Source organism: Castor canadensis, chromosome 7 (genome assembly GCF_047511655.1).
Source record: "Castor canadensis chromosome 7, mCasCan1.hap1v2, whole genome shotgun sequence".
Taxonomy (NCBI): domain Eukaryota; kingdom Metazoa; phylum Chordata; class Mammalia; order Rodentia; family Castoridae; genus Castor; species Castor canadensis.
In genome coordinates this window covers 113,675,538-113,700,925 of record NC_133392.1, presented here as the reverse complement: position 1 = coordinate 113,700,925, position 25,388 = coordinate 113,675,538, and the positions used below count along the sequence as shown (strand labels likewise).

The 25,388-nt window shown below is 36.1% G+C and overlaps 1 long non-coding RNA gene across 1 annotated transcript in view; it reads right to left on the bottom strand.

Moving 5' to 3' along the window:
* LOC141424664 (uncharacterized) overlaps positions 1–21,505 on the bottom strand; it is a 36,918-nt gene extending 15,413 nt beyond the window's left edge. Inside the window, exons 1-2 of the long non-coding RNA XR_012449529.1 lie at positions 21,307–21,505; positions 15,901–15,989 (exon numbers count right to left, since the gene is read on the bottom strand). This is a non-coding gene — a long non-coding RNA (uncharacterized lncRNA). The remainder of the gene's footprint in view (positions 1–15,900; positions 15,990–21,306) is intronic.
* Positions 21,506–25,388: the final 3,883 nt, after the last annotated feature.

The window sequence follows — 25,388 nt, the reverse complement described above, 5'->3', positions numbered from 1 at the left end:
GTGAATTGATTACATAAGGAACTCTGTGAGGACAATGGAAGCATGATAACTCACTGGTGGAGGAGATGGTTCCAAATACAGACTGGAAGAAAGTAGAATGAGTCCTTTGTTATCTGACTAGAATTGAATTGATCAGTGTGAATTCATAGTTTTCAATATATATAAGCAGAGAATAATAGAAATATAAAATATATTCAAATTTGTCATTTTAAGACACTTGGGTCAATAAAAGCAAAAAAGGAAATACAATAACAATTCAATTAAAAAAAAGATTAGGAAATTTGAGTCCTAGATGGAATGAATGTTGAGTATCAGTACCAATTTTTTGCCTAATGCTGGGAAACAAGTTCTGTCCAGTCCATTAAATAGGAATTAGATAAGTCCCAACTTTCCCAGGGTTATGGCTCTGAATGAAGTAAACCACCATAAGTCATGGAAAGAAAGGGGATTGCTTGTGAGAGAACAGATCAGGAGCCTGGGGTGTACCTTGATCACCTTGATCTGTGGTCTATCTTTAGACAGTGTGCATAGGGGAAACCTCAAATACAAAAATGCTCACAAATTCTAGTCACTTGACTGCCTTACTCAGGAGATTTCTGGAGATCCCCTTATAATACACTCCCCCACTGTGTCACTCCATCAACATTTCCTGTGGTTATCAAATTCTTCCTATTTCAACAAGACTGTACTCCCCCACTTCCTATATGTAGCCCTATTTGTTCAGACATTTTTAGAACCAATTTCTCAATTATCTATCACAAGTTTCTAGTCAATGTGAGCCTAAACATCTAGAAATGTAGTTCCAATTAGAATTTCTGAAGAAAAGAATGAACTTGGAATTAGATATATGAATTTAAAGACATCAGTAAATTTGCACTGGTCTTCTGCTGACAGAAAACTGGGAGGTCATTGGTAAACACTAGAGCTACAGGCTATAGCAGCATTTTAGAAAAGAAAATAGTGATGATAGTGGTTGTATTAATTATTCTTGCGTAACTATGACCAAACTATCTGACAGAAACAACTTACGGGAGGAAAGATTTTTTTCATTGTTTTGAAGGGTTCAATCTATGGTTACCTGGCCCATGGTGGTAGGAATGTGTGGAGGAGGAGGTCACTGATCTCATGGCAGACAGCAGAGAGACAGAGTGGGCAATGACAAGATATAGCCCCAAGGACATGCCCTCAGTGACCTATTTCTTCCATCTCTGAGGTTTCCAGAACCTCCCAAAATAGCACCACCAGCCTGTGGGGGGCATTTCATATACAAAGTGTAACATTTCATGCCTGGTTCCCACAGGCTGATGCACATTAGTTATCACAGGATGCATTTACTTTATCTCCAAGAGTTCTCGAAATCTTAATGGCTCCAATGTTGTTCAAAAGTTCAAATCCAGAGTCTCTAATGAGACTGGAGGCAAAGTCTTAGCTGTGAATCCCTATAAAATCAAAAAGAAAGTTACATACTTTGAAAGATACAGTGGTAAAGAGCAAACATTCTCCTTTCAAAAAGGAGGAATTGGGACACAGGAAGAAGGGATGTGGCCAAAGCAAGAATGCAACCCAGCAGGGCAAATATTCAATCTTGTAGTTTCATGTCTGGCACCCAGAGTACATGGTGTGATGTGAACTCCAGTGGGTTTGTACAATCCTACCTCTAAGACCTTGGCACTTGCAGTCCACATGGCCTTCTCTTGGGTTGACTTCACTCCTTGCCTGCAGCTTTCCTTAGCAGATATTCTACATTCCTGGCAACCTCCAACATCCAACTTAGTCGTCACCCTCACAGATCACAGCTTCATGCACTGCCCTCTCAGGTGTTACCTGTAGGGCTTCTGACCCTGCCACACATTGCCTAGCCTACCAGGCCTTCATTTGAAAACTGAATGGACTCTTCCATGACCCTGTAACTGCTGCATTCTGCAAAAACAAGCATCACATGGATGATGCCAAGATCTGCTGCCAGTTCACACAGTGCCTGGTTCTCTTTTGGCAATTGATACAGTGACTTTTGAGTGACTGGGCAGCTGAACCTGAGAGAACATTTCTTTAGTTGGCCCTGTGTGTGCAAGATGCATTGGAATTCCCTACTCAAATTTTCCTGAGTGGGAGTACATTGTGGCATTTACAAAAGTTCTTACAGTGCATCAAGTATATCATAGCTGAATTCACCTCCTCCAACATTCTCCTTTATTGCCCCTCTCTCATTCCTGAAATAGTTTCAACAGGCATTATTTTCCCTTTGCATACATGAGTACACAATATCTTTACTATATTCACCTCCCTACACCTTTTTTCCACATCCTCCTCCCTCACACTGGTGCCACCTGTCCCCCACCCCTTTACAGAACTTAGGAAACTTTAAATGTGCTTCTTTTCTGGCCAAACTTCACATACTTCAAATATTTCTGTTCTGCTTTTTGCTCCCAATTCTGACTGCAAACCTGGCTACAAGCAACTGGCAATATCCATGCTACAGACTGCAAGCTATGCTGTCCTGATATTTTCTCTGCCAAACTAATTAGTCCATTGTTTTTAAATTCAGTCTCACTCAAAGTCTCAGGACTTAGACAAAATGTAAACAATTTTTTCTTTGCTAGAATGTAACGTGAATGGCCTTTATTCCAATACCCAATAGAGTCCTTGTTCTCATCTAAAACCTCTTAAGCCTGGCCTTCATTATCCAATTCTTGTTGCATTCCATTCTTCTGAGATCCCATCAGAATCCATTTACATCATTCTAAGACATCTCTAGCTCACATTTTCAAATTCTTCCTTTGAACTAGTTCTAAAGGCTTAATAGCAATATGATCAGGTTTAGTCACAGCAACATCCCCACTTCTCCTCTACCAATTTTCTTGTTACTGTGACCAAATAACTGAGAAAACAAAGAAAGGAATGATTTATTTTGGCTCACTGTTTTACAGGGTTTAGTCCATGGTTCCTTGACCCCAAGTGTTTGGACAGAACATCATGGAAGTGGGAATGTGAGACGGATGAGGCTGTTCACCTTATTGACAGAAAGTAGAGAGACAAAGATAGATAGAGACCAAGGACAAGATATAGCCCCCAAGAACACACTCACAAGGACCTACTTCCTTTAGGTAGATCCCACCTCCTAAAGAATGTCCCAAAATACTGCTGCCAGTTAGAGACCAAAACATTCAACACATGGTCCTGTGAGGATATGTTGTACTTAAACCGTAACAATGGTGTCAACAATGATGAGGATTATGATGCCAGTGATGATGAGGATAAATTTTTGTTTTGTGATTTTTATATGCTAGTCACTGTGCTAATTGCTTTCTGTGTATTACCTAATTTACTTATGACATTAACTTTTTAAAGAAACACACCCCATTTTGCAGATGAGGAAATGTCAATACTAAGAAATTAATAACCCTTATTCACAGTCAATAAGTGCCAGAGCCAGTGTTTGAACAGTCTGACTCTCATACTTTTAAATCCATACTATTGGTAATTTTGTGTTGTAATATTTTTAAGGACCAGAGAAGAAATTATGTAAAGGACAAAGAGAAACTTAGAGTGGAAGGCAAGAGAGAAAAACTAACAAAAGAGACAAAGAAGGAGAAAATAGAGTGCCAGAAGGGGGTCCAAGTGAAATAATAGTGCCTGGAAAGCTGGAAAGAAATGTAAAGAAGGAAAAGGCTGATCAAAAATGAAAGCCAGAGGCATGATTGAGGTTGGAATGTCAGAGATGATCTCAGAGATAGTCATTTCAGCCTACAGTATCATGTATTTCGAATTAGGTAGCTATTATTTATTCTCTCTTTCTTTGCCCTCCCCTTAAAAATACTCCTCAACTCAGAATTTCAAATGAATTTGTACCTGGAAATAGAATCTTCATATTTTACTGTTGGGCTTCACCTAAAGGTGAAGGAAAGCATCACTAATGTGACAGCTAGCACATAGGATTGAGATGTTAATATTCAAGACCAATTTTCAGAAAAATTATCAGAATGAAGTCTTGAAAAAGCATTTTTTGGTTGATATTATTAGGGTTTGAACTCGGTGCCTCATGCTTGCTAGGCAGGTGCTCTACCACTCAAACTACACCTCTAATTCTCCAGAAAACATTTTCTCCCTGCATGCAAAGCATACACTGGAACAGGCACATTATCCACATTGACAGAAAATTTCTCACACACACACACACACACACACACACACACACACAGAGCGGAATACTTTTTCATGTTTTAAAATATACTCAAGAAACATTGGAATTATTTCTTTATAGTTTTCTTCTAATTATAATCAAAGTAACAATAATTCTGGCTCAAGTCTTATGGTATTAATCACTAATCTCTTTGACACAGTATGATTTCACATAAAGTAATGATTCATCAGAATAGAAGTAAGGTTTAAAAATAAAAAAGAGTCCTTCTCTTCCTTTCACCTATACCAGAAATGATGCTGAGTTTACCAAACTTGGTTATTTCAATAAGTTCAAATTGCAAGGAGTTCACCACTACTACTGATCTTTAAATATCATTAGGGCTCTTACCTTCAACAAGGTTCTTGGAATGACTCTTGAATTTAGGAAACCTTAAGCTTGGTCACACCTGCCTCTGCCATTATAGCTTTCATCACACACACACTCCAAGGCAGAAGGGGAAAATAGACAAATGAAGTTCATAGAGAGGTCAATCCTGTATAATCTGGTGAATTAACTACCTTCTGAAAGAGGTTGCACCATGTAAGAAATACAATCAAGAGCTGAAACAAAATTGTGGAAATTAAGGCTTTCTTGACCTGTGATTCCACATGTCATCTATTGGGTCATCACCTGCAATTTCCACATGGTGCTGTATTTGCTTTATTACCTGTCTTCTCCACTAGACTATGAATTCCATGATGACAAGGGCTTGGGCTGTTTTATCCAGAATTGAATCCAGGTCCCAAGCAGTGGGACTTACTTAGAATTCGTGGCTTCTGTGAAAATAGTCCAACCAATCCTTAAACAAACTTGCCCAGAAATGGCCTGCAATGATTTTAAACAATTGTGTAACTTTTGGTAAGAAGCCATATTTTTCTGCTTATACTTTTTCTTTAAAAAGAACAAAATAATATGAACTCAAATCTATTCCAAAGGATCATGGTGGGCTTCAAATGATGGAGCATGAATGAAGATATCCAGACATACTATGCAAATGAGAGGCCCTATTTCTCCATAAATCTTCCATCTGGAATTCCTAATAGAAGATGTATTTGTCAAATAATTGGATCCAGCATCTTTTAAAGTCCATTTCAATTGTGAAATCTTTAGGATCCTTTAACTCTAATCACTTCAATATATTTGGAATACATAAAGAAGTATCTTAAAACAATTCTTCAGAGCAATTAAAATCTCCCTGTGGTATAAATTTATCTCTATAATTCTTTAGAATATGCTAGCTAGACTATAAATATTAAACATTTTATTTAATCTAATTTTCATATGTATAATGATAGACTTAATGTGGTATGCCATAATTCACAAAACACTTTAATTTATGAAAGTTATCTCATTTAATTCTCTAATACCTATAATTGTTGTTCCCACTTTACAAGTGAGGGAAATGAGAATATCCTGTTTAATGCTACTTTCCATGAAATGTGTTAGAAAGAAGTAGGAAGGGGAAGTATCAGGTGTTTGCTTTTGAAACACCATCACTGCCAATCTGTGTAGATTAGATTCAGAAAGTCTACTTTTCCTCTCTACAACTCAGGTCAAAAGTTTCTACTGGGTAATGTATTAGTCTCCTCTTGCTGTTATAACAAATTACAACAAAGCCCGTGGTATTCCATAACACAAATTTATTATCTTATGTTTCTGGGGGTCAAAAGTCTAAAAACAACAGGCAGCTTGTGTTTCTTTTGGAGGCTCTAGGAGATCTGTTCCTTTTGCTGTCCAGCTTTAGAGACTCTGGCATTCACTGGCTGGTGGCTCCTTCCTCTCTCTTCCAAGCCTGCAGCATAACATTTTATCACACCTCTGGCCTCTTGCATTCTTCTTATAAAATTCTTATGATTATATCAGTCTTACCAGGTAGTGCAGGATAATCCCCATCTCAACATCCTGACTTTTTTCATATATCATCTGCAAAGCTCATCCTGCCATGTAATGTAACATATATACCCATTCTAAACACTAGGAAATGGGCATCTTTGGTAAGGTGAGGAGTAGAGCTTTAGGGTAACTTCCACAGGCTCATCTTGCAAACTCACTTTCTCTGTCTCCAAATGAGCTGCTCAAAGATTAGTACAACCAGGATTGAAGCACAGTGTCATGGGAGAGACTCTTCTTGAGAATATAAAAGCTGTGATTTAAATTCATTTATTTTATTTTTGAATGACTTTGGTATTTTCGCTTATCACTTTTAAGTTTTAATTTTATCTCTACAAAAAAATAAACAGGATATCTTATTTCATTTGCATCAGACAAAAAAGTTATTAAGAACCTACTGTGCCAGCCTGTGTTGTTGGTTGATTTTTGCATTGGAGACCTAATCTTACAACCTGCTCTTCAAGGTAGTTGTTTTTACAACTTTATTAATGAGGAAACTGAGTTCTAGAGAGGCCAGGAAATTTCCTGATGATAACATAGCAGTGGAAGAGCCAGAATTCAGACCTAGGTCTGCCTCTTAAAAATGCCTAATTTTCTCATAATTCGTAGCTGCCTTCATCAAGGATCCAATGAGATCACGTTTGTGACAATGGTTTTACACTGAAAGTACTACTCAGATGTAGGGAGTTATTATTCTTGTTGCTGAAGGTAAAGGGCTTTCTTCTGGCATCTCTATGATTGTGCCTGCCAACATTATAACTGCACTTGTGTTTGCATACTTCCAAAACCAATATTATTCAAAGAGTAAAGACTGTCTTCTTATATTATTAAGTTAATTTTTTTTCATTGAAAGTGAACTTAGAAAGCTTTCCAAATATGTTATTAAATACCTCAAACCTCTCAACCACAGAAATATCCCCTGGAGAACTTTAGCCTGAGGCAGCTACCATTAAAGCAAGAATAGAGAAAAATTACATCAGGCATCAGTAGAGTTTCTTCAATCGCTGTGCTCTACATGCTCCCTGAATTTTCTCCTCTCAGTCATTCTCTTTGTTTCTGTAAATGGTAATCTCCCAGTGCTGGGGCCATGCAAACAAACTTGCTCCAGTGAATGCATGTATCAGGTTGGCACCTTGCTGGCTTTTAATGCCCCCTGAGCTATCAAAGTTTCTCTTTTTAAATTCACATTGCTTTTGACACTTAAGAAAAATATTTCATCTTCTATAATACTTTGTTTCAAGATGTAATGTTAACATTTGCTTAATTTTTTCCTCCCAAAAATCAGATTCAAGTGAGAAAGCACTAACACTATTGATTTTATGTGAATAAAAAGGAGATGGGCCATGCCTAATGGAGAATGAATACAGACCTAAATGACAAGAAATCAAAATGCTCTTATACTTAGAATATCCTCATGTTTTAGCTTCATCTATCCATCTTTTACCCAGATCTGCTTCATCTGTATGGAATTCTTTTTTTCCACTCTGCCTGATGAACCCCAGTTTATCCTCCATGCTTATTCCAATAATCTATTTGTGATTTCCTCTCTTCTAACTTATGCCACTGTTAAATTTTTACTCTCTACGTTTATTTTATTCCGAAGAGAACGCATTAGGTTTGTGGATCAAAGACCACGCTTATTATAATAATAACTCTACTGATGCCTCATATCTTATGACCCTTAGAGCAGAGTGGTGAGGGTGGATGTCATTCTGCATGTACAGAAAGAAGAATCCTAAAACTATGACCCCAGAAACTTATACAGGAACCACTGAACAGCTGCTCCCCTCTCTTTTTGGCCTCAGTGTTTTTGCTGTAGTTGTTTTGTTTGGTGAACTAGAGTTTGAACTCAGGACCTCACACTTGCTAGGCAAGCGCTCTACCACTTGAGCCACTCTGTCAGCCCTGTTCCTCTCTCTTTTTGAACGAGAGAAATTAATCTTTCTTCTTTAATATAAACAAGTCTCTCTGGGAAATGTTTCTGGGTTGTTGTAGCCTTTACAAATAATAGCAAATGGCTAATACCTTTATCCTGTTTTGAGTCCAAACTCTTAACTCCAATGAGATAACCTCAAGTTCTCTATCTCCCTTTCTCTCTCTCTCTCTTCCACACACACAGGCTTTCAGGTTTTACTATCCTTAGGTAACTATTTAGTCACCTTTTAAGTCAATATTCCAATCGTTTTTATTCAGACAGTATATAAACATGCAGAAACAGGAAAATATTCACATTATTTCCCCATAGCTATCAATCCCACATCCCATAAGCATAGTTTCCCTCCATCTCTCAGTATTACCACTGTATGGTATGTGTCAGTCTCATAACTTTTGTTGATCTGCCTAGGACAAGTTTCTAAACCTGGTTCTTGACATACAATAGATGATAGTTAAAGATTTATTGGATAAATGAGCAAACATTTATTGTACAAAATTTATTGTACAAATTTGTATAATGTCAGTCAATACAGTATAAAAATGTAAAAAGCCAAGCAGTTTTTAAATTGTTGTCTCTTACAACAGTACTTTTGTGGTAGGTCCACTCATCTCATTTTTACCCATGAAGAAATTAATACTCAGTGAGGTCACACAGACAGTCAATGATGGTGCTTGCATCCCAACTCAGATCTGTTTAACCCCACAGCTCGTGATCTTAACTATAGCTCTCTCTGATGTCCCACTTTATGACATCACAGATTCCCTCTTACTTACCTTACCCAAGAAATAATTCAGTGCCTTAAATCTAATTGGGTTCCACAGAAACAGGGTCTAAGCTGAAGACTCTTCTGCAAATGATTCATTGAAGTGTGGATCCACAGAAGAAAGGGAGTGTGAAAGGCAGGACAGTCAGGGGGAAAGCTAAGGTGGTCTCAATTGGAGACAAGCTTCAGCCTGACCCACTGTGAGCACAAAAGCATTAATTGCACCACAGAGTTGACTCTATTTTCAACCAAGGTCCTAGCCTTCTGCAGTACCGTGTAACTCATTCATATTCTGCAATCTTCCCCCATGGGAATAGAAAGCATAACCTCTTGGGTGCTAAGGGCATTTCTCCAGGAACGAGTACACTTCTAAGTTGTTAGCAACTAACACTCACAGTACCAATGTGTAGATATGTGACTTGTAAAGGGGACAAAGATAGGACACCAAGAGCACACTTCTTGGAAAAGCAAGGCTGTCCTAGTTCGCATTCTTTTATGGCAGGGACAATAACCTTTTGGCTGCAACTGACACCGTGCTCCAGCCATTGGTTGTCTTTCCTCTGGGTCAGCACAGTCTCCAGATTTAAGCTAAATTGGTTGTTACTCTGAAAGAGGTTCTGAATGAATCTTGCTGAAAACATGGGGCCGGTTTGGGCTCAGATTGCCAGAAGATGCACTTGGCACCTCTAGGTGAGGTGTTCTAGGACAGGCTCCACCTGTATAGCCTGTGAACCAGCTAGAGTAGATAGCTCCTAAGAATATGTTCCTCAAGCAGGAAATGGCAATTAAGCACTTGTTAACATAAGTAATATCAATTGCTGTTGTTCAGTTCAATAAGCAATTTTCAATCATCTGTCTAGTGTAATTGGTTCTTTTGTTATCAATTTTTATTAGCACAAAATAGTTGTACAGGAGGTTACTTTATCGTATTTATACATATGCTTACAATATATCTTAATTAGGTTCACCTGCTCCATCATTCTCCCTCATCCCTCCTCCCCCATTCTTAGAATAATTTCAACAGGTTTCAATATTCTATTTTCACACATGAATACAAAACTATATCCACCATATTTACATTCTTTCACACTTTCCTTATACCCTCCCTCCTCCCACTATTACCCACCCCAGGAAAGGACCTGTTTTACTTTCCTGTCCTTTATTTTGTAAAGTGTGTGGTTTTAATTGTTTAAACATTTGAGTGTCAAGTAGCCTTCAGTTCATTTATAACCTAAAGAAGTATCAACTCTTAAAATAAACTTAAATATAAATAGTTAACAATTAATAAAATAATTAATATTCAGTGTCAGGTATCTTGCCCTTTGCCAATGTTATTTATTTTTAGCAGATAAGAAAACAGAGACGAGGTAAAACAATCGATATGTGGAAAATGAGACAGTATTTAAAATCAGATCAATTTGTTTTCCATTTATAAATATATGTCAACTTCTCAAATGCTAAAATGTCTACTTTCATTATGTTTTTCCAGTGTTAGATTAGATAGTCTGCATAGTGATTTATAATAATAGATCTTTTAATTGTTTTGAAATAGCAATGACATCATTTATTTAGCCATTCCCCAATACATTTGTTACTTACAAATTTTGTTTATTTATATATATATTTATAATAAACTATTTATATGCATTTAACTATTTTGGAGTATAAGTATTTGTAATTTTTATTTTAAAGACAAAAGAGATTTGGAATATTTTATTCTTTATGCAAAGGCCAAGGCATCTTTTAAAAACTCTCTTCTGATGTCATTACTCCAGGCCTACAACCCTTCCTTTTATGTTTCCCACATACTCAGGATAAAATCAATACCAATCACAGAGCCTGGTAGGTAATCAACAGTTTGGTTACTGGGTACCTCTCCAACCCCATCTCATATGTTCTCTTAAGTCTCATTCTATCCCATTGGTCCACATGTCTGTTTTTGTGTCAGTATCAGGCTGTTTTTGTTACTATGGCTCTGTAGTATAATTTGAAATCTGGGATTGAGATACCTCCGGCATTATTACTTTTTTTGCTCAGGATTGCTCTGGCTGTTTGAGATTATCTATGTTTCCATGTGAATTTTAGGGTTGATTTTCTGTTTCTGTGTAGGAGTATATTGATATTTTGATGGGAATTTCATAAATCTATAGATAGCTTTTGGCAATATAGCCATTTTCACAATATTAATTCTGGCAATCTATAAACATCAGAGGTCTTTCCATCTTCTAGTGATTTCTTCAATGTTTTATAATTTTCACAGCAGAGGTCTTTCACCTCCTTGGCTAATTTTATTTCATGATTTTTTTCTTAATTTGTTTATTGAGGCACAGAGGGTTGAATTCAAGGCTTGCTAGGTAGGTAGGTGCTTTACACTTGAGCTGAGCCTCTAGTCTCTTAGGTATATTTTTAAGTTATTGTCAATAGAATTGTTTTTCTGATATTTTTCTTAGCATGTTCATTATTGGCATATAGAAAAGCCACTGATTTTCATTGTTGATTTTTTTTTATCCTGCTACTTTGCTAAACATGACTATCAGATCTAAGAATTTTCCAGTTGAGTCTTTAGGATCTTTTCAAAGTATAGTATTATCTGCAAATATAGATTATTTGACTTCTATTTGTATCCTTTTTACATATTTTTCTTGTATTATTGGTCTCACTAACAATTCAAGGATTATATTGAGTAAGAGAAGAGATAATGAACACTTTTATTTCATTCCTGATTTTAGGGGAAATGTCTTCAGTTTTCCCCATTCAGTATAATGTTGACTACAGTATTTTCATATATAACCTTTATTATATAGGTTTGATCTTTCCATTCCTAGTTTCTTCAGGGCTTTTATCATGAAGAAATGTCAATTTTTGACAAAGACGTTGTTCTGTATCTATTGAGTCAATCATGTTACTTTTGTCCTTAATTCTCTTTATGAACTATATTATGTTTATTGACATAATAAACATAATATATTTATTATGTAATATTATGTTTATTGCATATGTTTAACCACTATACATCCCTGGAATGAAACCAACTTGATCATAGTATATGAACTTTTGAATTTGTTATTTTAATTTGGTTTGTGAGTACTCAAACTAATTCTTAAACCTGATTTTGTGTTTTCTCCCTTGCTGCACCTCCATTTCCAATCAATTAAGAAATTTTCTTTCTTCTTTTTTCTTATGCTCTCATTCTCTCACAAATCAATTCTCACTCTAGTACCATTTTCTTATACTCCATTATCTTTCAAGTAAACTCTTAAACTCTAAATAACTCAAGTAACAATGGTTATTTAGAGCAATGTTTCTCAATGTCAGAAATATTAACATTTAAGATAAAAAAAGCTTGTTAGGGGTGGCACTCTGTACATTGTAGGATGCTTAACAGTATCACTAGCTTCTTTTCCAGACATTGGTAAATGTTTTCTGGGGGGCAAAGTTATCCTGGTTAAGAAACACTGCTTGAATTGTTAGCTCCTCACCTGAGATGATGGGAAAAAGCCATTACCCACCAGCCTAATTTATCATGCAGTTTCAGGGTTTTTCTCAACACAGTACTGCAAGCAGATAATTACCAATTCATCAGAATACTCAGAATCCTTTTTATTTATCCTTAATCTAGATTTTGCCCACTGAACTCAAGAAGTATATATATACATATATATATATTTATATAAATTTATATATTTATTTCTGTACCCAGTGCCTAACAACCTACCTGGCACTTAAGAAGCCATTGGAATATATTTTTCAAAGAAAGAACAGATTAATCCATCACTCCTAACCCCACTCCACAATTAAGAGTCATGAAACTCTAAAGGACAAAGACTCTGTCTCCAAAAATTGTTTGAGAGCACTGAGGAAGGGTGCCTTATTTCAGGAGAGCACAGTTTACATTGTAGCCACCATAGAATTATATATTTACATACAGACATAAAGATAAACTTTTGACTGATGGAAGAAGTATCTTGAGAGAAGTGAAATTTTTTCTAATTTGCACAAAAGTGTTTGCAAAAGGTAGACTGGTGGGGCCTCTGCTACTTTCACTATAATAGTTAGGATTCTATTAGTAAATCCTCCCTCATGGAACCAGCAAAAAGCTCAAATCTAAGCTTGATATCTACTGCCCTTTGAGATCTGGCCTCAAGTTCCATTTTATGCTTCTTTTCAACTGCTTTCCTTCATGAAAGTTTAGTTTCATTTGAAAGTGCAAGAGATTGTTTTCTGGGACAGTTTCTACATCACTTCACAGACTATTCAGTTAAAAATATTAAAAAAAAGAAAACAATCTATGTGCACACAGCAAAGGGCTTGAAGCAATTTTTCATCCATACCAACAGCAGTAACGGGACCTCAGCTTCCAAAGAGCAAGATAACAATATGCATATACACAAAATGAATTCATTATTGATAGAAATTAAAGGTAAAAGGAGAGATGGAGGAAAAATTAAAGTGATGGAAGTGAAAGGAAGAGGTTAGAGGGATTAATTTTGGAAATGGGGGTGATTTATAGGATATAGAATTCAGATGCCTGTGTTTATTTTCATTTATGCATCATCCTTATTTATTTTTTGACATGGAAAACTGCTATAGCTTGTATCTGGAATGTTCTCCAAGACCCATATATTAAAGTCTTGGCTGGAAATTTCTCTAAGACCTGTATGTTAAAGACCCAGATTGGCTCTATTGGGAAATGGTGGAACTTAAAGCTTTATCTGTAGATTAGAAGGAGGTATTTAAGCCATTGGAAGTATATCATTGAAAGGGTTAGTTGGACATGGCCTCCTCTTCTCAATTTCACTTTCTGGCCATGAGATAAGCAGTCTTACTCTGCCACACATTCCTCCACCCTGGTGATGTGCTGTTTTGTCACAGGCCCAAACCAACAAGAGATCATTTGATCATGGATTGAAACCTCCAAAACTGTGAGCCAAAACAAACTTTGTCTCTTTATAAATTGATTCTTTCTGGTATTTGTTATAGTGGTAGAAAGCTGACTAGCACAGGGAATAACTTAATCACTTTAAAGGCAGGCAAACTTTTAATATAACCTTCAGAGAACAACTCTCGTGGAAGTCAAACATTATTAGATAGAGAGCTAGAGAGAACCAGAGATCATTTGAACAGCTTATTCAATTTTTAGACAAGGAAATTGAGACTTAGAAAGGGAAAATAAATCCTTAGAGTCATAATAATGAGCGACAGACATCAGAATCCATGTTCCTAGTAACTTTACCACATTCTCCTCTGTCGTTTTGTAACCTTCATTCCATAAATTGCCATTGAAGTTCATAGAAATTACCAGACAACAGGGAACATGAAAGCTTGGCCACTCTTCTCTAGAACATTTATTCTGTTATGTAAGCCAGTGCAGAAAATAGTTTGCACTTCATTTATTCATGTACTAATTTTGAATTAAGCTGCACAACATAAATTCTCTGAAAAATGATGTAATTAGGCCTGGACTATTTGAGGAAGGACAACAACATGTGGCTGTAATTATAACGGCAAAACATCTTGGTAACATGCTGACTTATTAGTGCAGTAATTAGTGTTGGTGCAATGCATACTGAATAGTCCAAAAAACAAATAATGCAATGTAAAACACTGAAAAGAGTCATAATTTTCAAATGAACAATCTTTGACTATTTTGCCCGTGGCATAAACCATTTGGAACAAATTGTTTCCGGCACTGTACATAGGAGTTTCTACTTCCTTCTCAAGTATAGAATATTATTAAGATTTTCAACTTCTGACAAAAAGAAAAACAGAATTATTATATAACACCTGGAAAATTAGAGCAAAATTAACTCTGTTAGGGACCAATTATAAAAATGGTAAAATGTGAGTTTTTGCTCACATTTAATCTTGGATTCTGAACTAGGTTGGACCAATAGCACTTATTAAAAACCACAAAATGGATTTAGTCATCCACAGTGGCCACATATTTCAAAACATCACGTTATATACCATAAGTACCATATATTTTTATTTGTAAATTAAGAAATAAATGATAATTTTTAGAACCAAAAATATAAATAATAATGTTTCTTGATAATATATCTTAGAAATAATTTTTACTGATTTTGTAACTTCAGACAATAGGGTTTTACAATTTTTATTTCATAAATGAAATAACTTAGTTCCAAAGAATTTCATTAAGTAGAATCATAGAAAATAAGGTTCTAAAATGAGAAAAGTAATTTAGTCCCCATTCAAATTCATCAATTTAATTTAAGACATCTTATGTTATATTGGATTAATGTATTTATCCAATATATTAATTTAGCTTAAGACATCTGAGATTGTTGGCTCATGACTTTGGTTATTTTACCTAGAGATTGAAATGTTTCATTCAAAAAACTGGCTAGAAAATCAGAAAATAAACTTCTGGACTGTCTTTAGCTGGATATTAACACACTTTTAAGTTATACATAACTCATATTCATTCAGCAGCAAAAACCACTTGCATCTAGGGCAGGTGTTGAGAGAGGGAAGGAATGGAGGATAGACCTGAGGCTGTGGTGGTACTTCCCAGAGCCGGATTCCTCTCTGGGTGCACTTTGGAGTCAGTGTATAGTGCTCAGTAAAGTCTAAAAACATACACTTTGTCTTTTCTCATTTTGATATCCATGGAGATTAATAATCTGTGCAGATTCTTAAAGTAACAAGGATGACCCCTTCATTATTTCAGATGAGAAATTCTGTGTGACAGTGTACAAACAATGGCTAAGGCAGAGATAAAACAAGATTTGGGAAGGTGGCAGAAGGGGTTAGGCCATGAGTGATGCTTTTGGGATGGGCCTGGAAATCAAATCAGTGTTTGAGCCCATGGCTGGAAGTGGAACTTCACCCTTTCACTGTAATGGGCACTAGGAAACAATATATTCCTGGCTGCAAAAGCTGAAACAATGGAGCACTTACTCAGTGTCAGGCATGGTAAGTACATTACATGGTTTAGCACATTATTATTGATGACAACCCTAGAAGGAGGGTCCTGACATCATCCTGTTCAACCAATGTAGAAAGGATCAATAGTTTTCCCAAAGTTACAGATAAAAATGAGTCAAACCAGAATTTGAACACATGCAATTAGTTTTAAGGTATACTGCATACACTATGGCTGTCTTTTACCTGGAGTCAGATGAATTCTAGTTCTAACTTGTTGTTGGATGTGAAGTTGTTGGTAGATGTGAAAGCATCAGTCCAGAATGTGAAAGGAGCTAGAAACATCAGGGATTAATAAGTAGATCCAATCAGTTTATGACTAATAGATTCAAAAGAAGCCAACTTCTATGTCTCCACCTAACCATAAAGATCTCATGAATATCTTGTTGATATCCAAAGGTACCCTTTTATGCTACTCATGTAGCAGGGTAGTAGTGGTCCCCAAAACCTCAAGATCATGGGTTTTTGTCCTTTGCTCTTGGTGAATCCATGAGCATTTCCTTCTTTTGTTACTCAGCCTCAGTTCCCTCATCTCAAAAATGACAATGAAAATATTTTATATGGTTGCTTCCAATGTTAAATAAATTTTTAAAAATTTTATGAAGTATAAGCTCTGGATCCAGAATACCTGGGTTAGAATGCTGATAGTGCTTTAATTTTGTGTTCTTGGATAAAAAAAATGTATCTCTCTATCTCTTAGTTTCAATTTCTGTTGAATGAAAATCATACTGAAACTTCATAGTGCTTATGGTTTTGTTGGTGCTGTTATTTGTTTGGCTTTTGTTCTGTGTAATGCTGCAATCAAACCCAGGGCATTATGTATGCTAGGCAAGTGCTCTACCACTGAGCTACATTCCTGGGCCTCTAGTGTTGTTTTGAAGCTTAAATACATCCATGCCAAATGCTTACAACTCTTATATTATATGACAGATTAACAGTAGCTATTGTTGTTGTTAGCATGCTTAATTGATTCTCTTTCTCTTTCCTCCATTAAATGAGAAAGTGAGCTTAGTGTATGGAATTTGACATCATATTGAATTCTTATAAAACTCCAGATAGAACATTTGTTCTTCTCAAAGCCACTGGGTTTGCTCTCTATACTTCATTCACTTTACACCATATCTGTGTAAATTACAAGACGTCTAGGACCACATACTATGGCTGAATACAAGTATAAAGAGAATAAAGTTACTTGGAAGCAGTTTGTATGCTTGGAATGCCACTAAGTTGCTTAGTGATTGTGAGCAAGGACCCACTTTTGCAAAAAGAAGATCCACATTTTAAGTTGCTCCACTGTCACAACAGAATGATCTTCGAAATCACTGATAACTGTCTGAATCTTAGTGCTGGCATACAGCAGCTGTGTGCTCCTGGTGAAAATACTCTTCCCCTCAAATTCCCAATTTCTCTTATCACCAAATCCTTCATGCTTTTCAGTAGGAACACATGACAGTTAAGTGATCTGATAGTAGCTAAATAACAGGTGCTTAGTCAGGACCCTTCACCTTCCAACTTAAATGTTCCTCTTCTCCCCACCTACTATGCTCAAACTCAAGTGTGTATGTTAAGAACAAGGTACCAAAGTACATAATATCAAAGTAACCACTCATATTTTGATTCAACATTAAATTCAACTTAGTTTCATTTAAAAACTTTGGGTTATGGGTTGGTGGGGGCAGAGTGAAAATGGGGTTGCCCTATAGGTTTTGATGCATTCCCCCATGATCCTAGGTTCTTTATTCTACCAGCAGTGATCTTGTTCATCAAAATATCTTCTAACTCCTTTAAATCCTAATCAAAAACCCTTATCACTAGGTCGTTGAGCATCTATCAGACAAAGATTGTTTTTAACCCATTATCATCATTAGTTTTCATGTACTTCCTCAGTCTTACCATAGAGTTGACACAAAATAATATGAGATCCAGACAGAAAATCCTCCCTGAAGACTTTTATAAACACATCATCAGAATAAAGCCTCTTTCCACTCTCCTCCTGTGGCTTCTACTTCCCACCTCCTTCTTCAAATGTAATTTTCTGGTTCCAAATCATCTCACCCCTCTCAACTGTGAGGTTCTTGAGGGGATCAGGAGCCAAACCTTTTCATTTCTTTTATCCCCAACGTCTATACCTGAGTCCAGGGCCCACCAGAAAGCATTTTCTTAATAAATATTCAATAAATAAGTGAAAATATAAGTATAAAAGTCTTTTTATCTTTCCAGTCCTTCCTCCACTGTCAGCATAAATATGTAGCCTTGATCTTACACAAATTCATCCGGAGGATATGGCCATTATGATTTAGTTAGGGAATTATTGAAAGACACATTTTATAATTCTTGCCATAATTAATGTGACAAGAAATAATAATTGACTTAGTAATGTAATCAAATCAGAATGTATTTGATTTGATCTGTCAAGTTGTTATTCATATTCTAATCCTTCTAGTCAGAGCTTTCAACACCTAATTATTTCTGAAAGCAGTGAAGACAGGCACATTTGATATCAGGTTTGGCTAGAAGAAATGAGCTACTGTTGGACCCTTGATCCTTTCTGTAAAACTCAGTTAGATTTCTTTCAGATAGAGTCTCATGACAACTTTGCCTGTACGGGACTCAAGCACAGGTTCTCTTACATCCACTTCCCAAATAGCTGGGATCACATGCACACATCACTGTACCAAGCAGGAGATGTGTCTTTTACCCAACCAAATGGGAAAATGCTCATGACTTTCACATGTACTCTATCCAATGGTGTTTACTAAACTACAGGGTCTATGCTCCTAAGATGTGGAAGTCATTCTTGGATGTATTTCACATAGCACCCCATGAGGATGAAAAGAATTATCTCAGAAAGATTTCTTCTTGGGACAGTTTCTACAAGTGCAGAGAAGATTTCATACACATCAACATTTTCCCTTATAAAACTTCTAATTTATCAGTTCCATTTTAAGATGAAGAGCTAAGGATCAAAGATATTGGGAAACTAAAGCCAGATAGCATCTCTAGTTTCAGAACTAGATTTCTCATGCAAACCCATGATCTAGGGAGTCCGTAGTCTACCACTAGGTTTAATGGTCACATTTGTTAAAATGCCTTTGGCTCATCATCTTTAATTTTAACCTTGCACCAGATCCAATACAGACTGGGTGTCCCAATAAGGAAGAGGCACCAACTGCCTCTGGTGGTTTATTAGATAAATGATTCTAATTTTTTATTCTCTATTTTTCTATGCCTTTCTTGGGAAGAGAGGGGACTATTTTCCTCTTAACTTTCTATGTTATGCTAAAAAGACTAGTTTTCTAATGACACATCAACGAATCAGAGACTACAAAGAAAATACTTCTCACTGAATAACAGCATTGGTATCCTCTTCCAGGAAATGCAATGGAAGAGTCAGAGTTGAAAACTGGAACCTACAATTTGTTCCTAACTGAAGAAGAGCTGGTATGTAGCTCAGAGGTAGAGCACTTGCCTAGGATGCACAAGGCCCCAGATTCAATCCCTACACTGGCAAAAAAAAAAAAAAAGAAAGATAGAAAAGAAAGGTGACATTTCCTACTATAAAAGGAAAAAATATTCCATGTTCATGAAAAATTAATTCACCAAAAATTTTCCTAAAAAAATGCCTTTGGACAGATCATGCACAATGTCCAAACAGAAGAGATATTGAGATATTGTCATTTACAGCCTCTTGACAGGGGAAGAAGTGAGTGACTGTAATAAGCTCTGTCTTTGCACCTCTACCTGTTTCACTCCTGGGTTAATCTACTCCATAGATACTCCAAGTAGAGCAGAAGGAAATTCTGATACTTCTCTCCTTCTTGGTTCCTAAGTCACCAAATGTCAGGTTTTCACCAAGAAAAGGCATTGGCAGAGCTATGGCTTCTACTGTCTTGCTTCTCCACTTACAATTTGAGTCAAAATGAAGAGTTTACTTGAAGCATACACAACATTCATCTCATCTGGACATGGCCTAATTTTCTTCATAATAAAAACCCAATGACACACATTCTTTCAGTTTCTATAGCTTCTCTTTTCTTAATAACTTGCTTCCTTTTTCCCTTTCCCCTTTATATTCTCTACAAGTAGTGCCCAAACAACCCAATACAATAATTCCATTTTCTATATCATATCTCATTATTCAGGTTCTTTGTTGGAAAGTATGTTTCAAAGTTTGCTTCTAAAGATAGAGTCATCATACTACACATTACACAGCATAGTAGCTCACACTCAATTAATGTTTCTCCAATGAATTACTCAATATTATATGCAGTAATTTGATTGCATTTGGTATAATATATTTATGAGTTCCAAGTGTAAACTCCCATGGGACAGAAGCAATGACTTATTTTCCTTTATTCTCTTAACACTTAGCATCCTGGTTGCTGCACAGTAGGCACTTAAGAAACAGTTGTGTCATGAACAGCATGAGATTTGGAATAATAGTCTTGATTCAAATTTGGTTCTCACTATGTACAAACTGAGTGAGAAAAAACTACTTAAACTATTTAAGGCTTAGTTTCCTTATTAGCAAAATAAGATTTTGTGAGAACTAAATGAAAATACTTATCACAGAGCAAATTCTCTACAGTCTATTTTTTTAGTTTCACCTTGATAGCATAGTCTCCTTATTCATATTGTCTAAACTTCTAACATTTCTGAATTTTTGAAGGCATGTACACCTGCAACCAGCAATTTACTTATTTATTTAATTTTTTAAAAAATGTTGCAACCAGCAGTTTAGATATTAATGTGACCCATTAATATCTAATATGTGTCAGATCTTTAATCATAAGAAGCACATGAGTGATTTTCCTCTCCCTCAACCTGATGAATTCATTTGAAAAAATATGTCTATCATACAAAAGAAGGCCAAATATCCAGAGGATTCTCTTTGAAAACTATAACTTTGAGAAGGGTGGGAAGGGGGTGTGTGTCAGGAATATATCACACCTGATTGCTTCAAGCATGCAGGTGTGCCAGAAATGTCTACAAAAGCAGTGTCATCTTTTATGAGAAAGAAAAATAAGTCACAGCATTACCCTGAAAGATTCAGTCATCATTAGTGGTATGAATAATTTATCAGCAGCTCCCAAATCTAGATAATGACACTTTTGTTGCCTGCTCAAAGAGCAGAGAGGGTGTTTAACAACAAAATTAGTTCCCCCAAAACAAAACCATCTTTTTCACCCTTGAACTTGCCTCATCTGAAAACTACAGATGTATCAAGTACCAGTTCAGCCAAACAATACAGAATAAAATGGGGGAAAAGAGACTAAACAAATCATTTAATACATTTTAAAGGATTATTTCCTTTTGCTTATTTTCTTAAAGTCTCCCAACACCATTATATTTTGGATATGTTTCCCATGTACAAAACTGTGTTTCTGAATATGATAGAAGACACTTCCACATAGCTTAAGGATACATGTAAGAATGAATGTCGTTTCTAATCTTTAAAGCTGCAAATCCAGCATTAAGCCTGCTATGGTCAAAAGTGAAAAGGCACTAGTTTCAGGCGCTGAGCCTCACTTCTTGGAGGACCAGTTCAAATAGTGAACGGTAGATGTGGCCAACATGAAATCAAAGGCATACCTGGAAGCAAGAGATTGGGGGTTGCACCTTCAGATTTCTTGTTCATGTGTTTGGAACAGAAACTTTTCAGAAGGCTGAAAAGATTCCTTTAAGTTGCTTGACCTCTTAAAACAAAAAGCTCTTCTTCCGCCTCAGAGAAAAGGAGGTTAGAAAGACATTTGATAAGTCAGAGGAGGCATTACAAGTAGCTGTCTCAGAGCAATCCTGCAGAGGAAAAGATCCTTAACATGCAGGAAATCTGTCTAGCCCACTAACTCTCCCCGCTCGGCTGCCCCTCCTCACAGATGTTACCGATTTTGTAAGATAGCAATTCCCAGCTCCCAAAACAGATTCCAAGTGAGAAAATAGGAAAAGTAATTGGTTGCTATTAGATACGCATTCTGAAGTAGAAAGAAATGTGGGCAGCGAGGAATTTCTGGACTGGATTGGAGGCTCTGTGGTATTCAAGCAATTATGACAAAGAGGAGTCCCAAAAACTTATTTGAAACCCAGAGAGTAGGACAAAAAGAAAAATGGGCGATGTGCTTCTGCCAAAGCATCCCAAGAAAACCATCTCTTTCTATGAACGCTATGAACGTATTCTTCTTCCCAGAAGTAAATCATCATTAGTAAATGCACTTTGAACTGTGCAAGCATTTCTCAGGAGTGGGGGAACCTTATGTTTAGGCTTCATACAAAATGTGGGATGCACTAACATAAATAATACACATCACCAGGCTTACCACACTTAACATACTCCAGGTACTAATTATATTTCTAGGATGCTCTGTGATACTTTTCAAAGAGAGATAAGAAATCCTTCTTCTCATGTAGAATGTATTACTGTTGAGCATTTGCTGGGCTCCCTCTGAATCCTTGGATTAGGTTGTAACATAGAGATTCATTATGAAATTGTCCTTTACCCTGAAACAATTCAGAGCATGAGTTTTTGTTTTACTTTCAATTAGCTTTATTAAGATATAATCTACATACCATAAAATTTAACTTTTTATAGAGTACAATTCATCAAATTTTAGAATGTTCGCAGATACATCATAGAAATATACTCATATCCATTAACAGACACCTTTTATTCCCCAGTTATCCCTTCCCCCTCACCACCTCCACCTTCAACATTCACAACCCAGACAACCATTAATCTCATTTCTTGCCACTCTATTCTGGATAGTGTATGCACCTGGAATTGTACAATATGAGTTTTTTGACTAGCTGTTTGAGTTTCAAAACTTTCATATCACCAGATAAGAACTTAACCTCCATTTTCTTTTTTGTGAAATAAAGAAAATAATGCCTCCTGGAATCGTAAGAAGTAAATAAAATGAGGTTAAAGGAGGAAGGACAGTGCTTGGCATAGAGAAGTCACTAAATAAAATTTGGTTTAATTTCTGAAATTAGTTCTAAGGACGCTGTCCCAAATCTTCACGAACGAAGCAATCCCTGTGGCTGTTTGCACAAAGGGCAATGGGATGCTTTACACACTACTTCTGTCAATCAAATTGTCTTTAAAAGCTGTCTAAAATCCTCCCTACTGAGCCACAGTTTTACCTTCCATTGTTTCAATTACCCACATCCAGCTATGGTCCAAAAATATTAAAATAGATGATTACAGATATAAACAATTTGTGCTTTAAATCCATGTACCATTCTGGGACCAGTGATGATATCTCATGATGTCTCACTCCATCCCACCCAGGATGCGAATCAGCCCATTCTCCAGCATATCCATGCTGCAGCTGCTACTTTCCTGTAGTCACTTAGCAGCCATCTTGGTTATCAGATCAGCTGTCACCGTATCACAGTGTTCATATGGTAGCCTAATGCTGTGCCTTTGTCATTCATCTCACTTTATCTCATCACAGAGGCATTTTACCATCTCACATCATCACAAGAAGAGTAGTATGGTATGAAACAATATTTTGAGAGAGAGAGAGAGAGAGAGGACCAAATTCATATAACTCTTATTATGGCATATTCCCATAATAGTCTATTTTATTGTTAGTTATTGTTAATCTCCCATTACATATAACTTATTAATTAAACTTTACTGTATATATGCATGTATAGGAAAAACTCCCTCTATCTATGATTTGATACTATTGTCCATGGTTTCACACATTCATTCATTCATTTTTGGAGTGTTAGAATGTATCCCCTGTGAGTAAAAAGGAACAACTATATTTGAAAATTTCCAAATAAATATCTAGAAAAATAAAAAAGGACCCATTCATAACCTAGTCACTTAAAATTTACATAAAATAACTCCCCTTTAGGTAACCATTACCAGTGAAGTGTATATCAATCTAGTTTTTCCTGTTAAAAATAATTGATTTATAAAACAAACAATTAGAAGAGCATAAAATATCTATGACTTCAAGGACTTTACAGTAGATAGGGATAGAAGATATCAAAATACAAAACAATTGTAAATATAAAATTAAGTTCTAAATTATGTGGCACAAGTGAGTGATATAAAATATTGTACAAGCTTCAATTAGGACCAAAAGATTAAACAGAACATGACACATAGACTTTTTTCACTTTGCCTTTTTTAAAATGTATGTATGTATGTATTTTCTTGGTGGGACTGGGGTTTGAACTTAGGGCTTCATGATTGTAGAGCAGGTACTCTACCACTTGCCATACTTCCAGTCCATTTTTGCTCTGGTTATTTTGGAGATAGGCTCTCACAAACTACTTGCCCAGGGCTGTCCTGGAACTGTGATCCTTCTAATCTTAGCCTCCCAGGTAGTTAGGATTATAGGCATGAGCCACCAGTGCTCAGCTTAAATGCCTTTTTAGAAACAATCTTATCATGTCCACAGACATTGCATTGACCATTTTCACATGTTTAAGGTCCAGATATTGCATACTGTAATACAATATTGCATACTATAATCCAATATTGCATACTATGATACAATATTGCATACTATAATTCAATATTGCATATTGTATAAAAGAGAAGACTGTTTACAGTGCATGAATTAAATCTGTGTACCACTAACTCTATAAACTTCAGCATAACATTTAGACAAAGCACAGATACAGACCACCCCTAGCCCTAATATATAACCACATCTCTAATCACTGGTATATAGGGTATCAAATGTACTATAATAATCTTCCTTTAAGGTATGGAATTTTGAAACAAAATGAGAAAAGCTAGAAATATTATTTCATGCATCACCTAGAATTTTAATTCTGAAATGGATTAATGTAGCTTAATAGAGAATCTCTCAACTGTTTTTGGTTCATGGTACTTTTAATGTCACTGTATTTCTTCCAGCCAAAAGAAATACCTGTCAGTTCTGTTTGTTATATTGCTGGTTACAAGTAGTTTAATAAGTATTTATATCCTAACTACTTAGTAACTGTTCAAAATAATGCATATATAGAAAGACAATAATTTATTTTATAAAACTACTTGCTAATGGAAAGTGTATGCCTTTTGGGCACTACATAAGTTCTCAGTTTTGAAATGAGATGGGGGCCCACCTTTACTTCTTGTTTCATTGATTTTCATATGATTTTTTTGTTTTGATTTTTTAAATAGACTTTGCTTTTTTACAGTCATTTTGTGTTCAGAGAAAAATTGCTCAGAAAGTACACTTCCCATATACCCCTTTCCTCATGCTCACAGTGGTGCTTGGCTTTTAATAAAAATTCTAGCTTTGCAAAGATGTGATAGCATCAAAAGGAATGTAGTGAGGCTGGGCACAGTGGCTCACACCTGTACTTCTAAGAGGTGAAGATAGGAAGATTTTGGTTTGAGGCCAGCCCAGGAAAAAGTGAGACCTAACTCAAATTAAAAAATCTGGTCATGGGCTGGCAGAGTGGCTCAAGTGGTAGAGTACCTGCCTAGAAACTCTGAGGTCCTGAATTCAAACTCTGCTACTGCTGGAAAAAAAAAAAGCTGGCCATGGTGGCGTATTCCTGTCATCCCAGCTAAGCAGGAAGCATAAAGAGGAAGATCATGGTTCAGGCTGGCTTGGGCAAAAACGCAAGACCCTGGCTCAAAAATGCCAAAGCAAAAAAGGGCTGGAAGCATAGTTCAAGTGGTAGAGTGCAGGCCTACCAAGTAC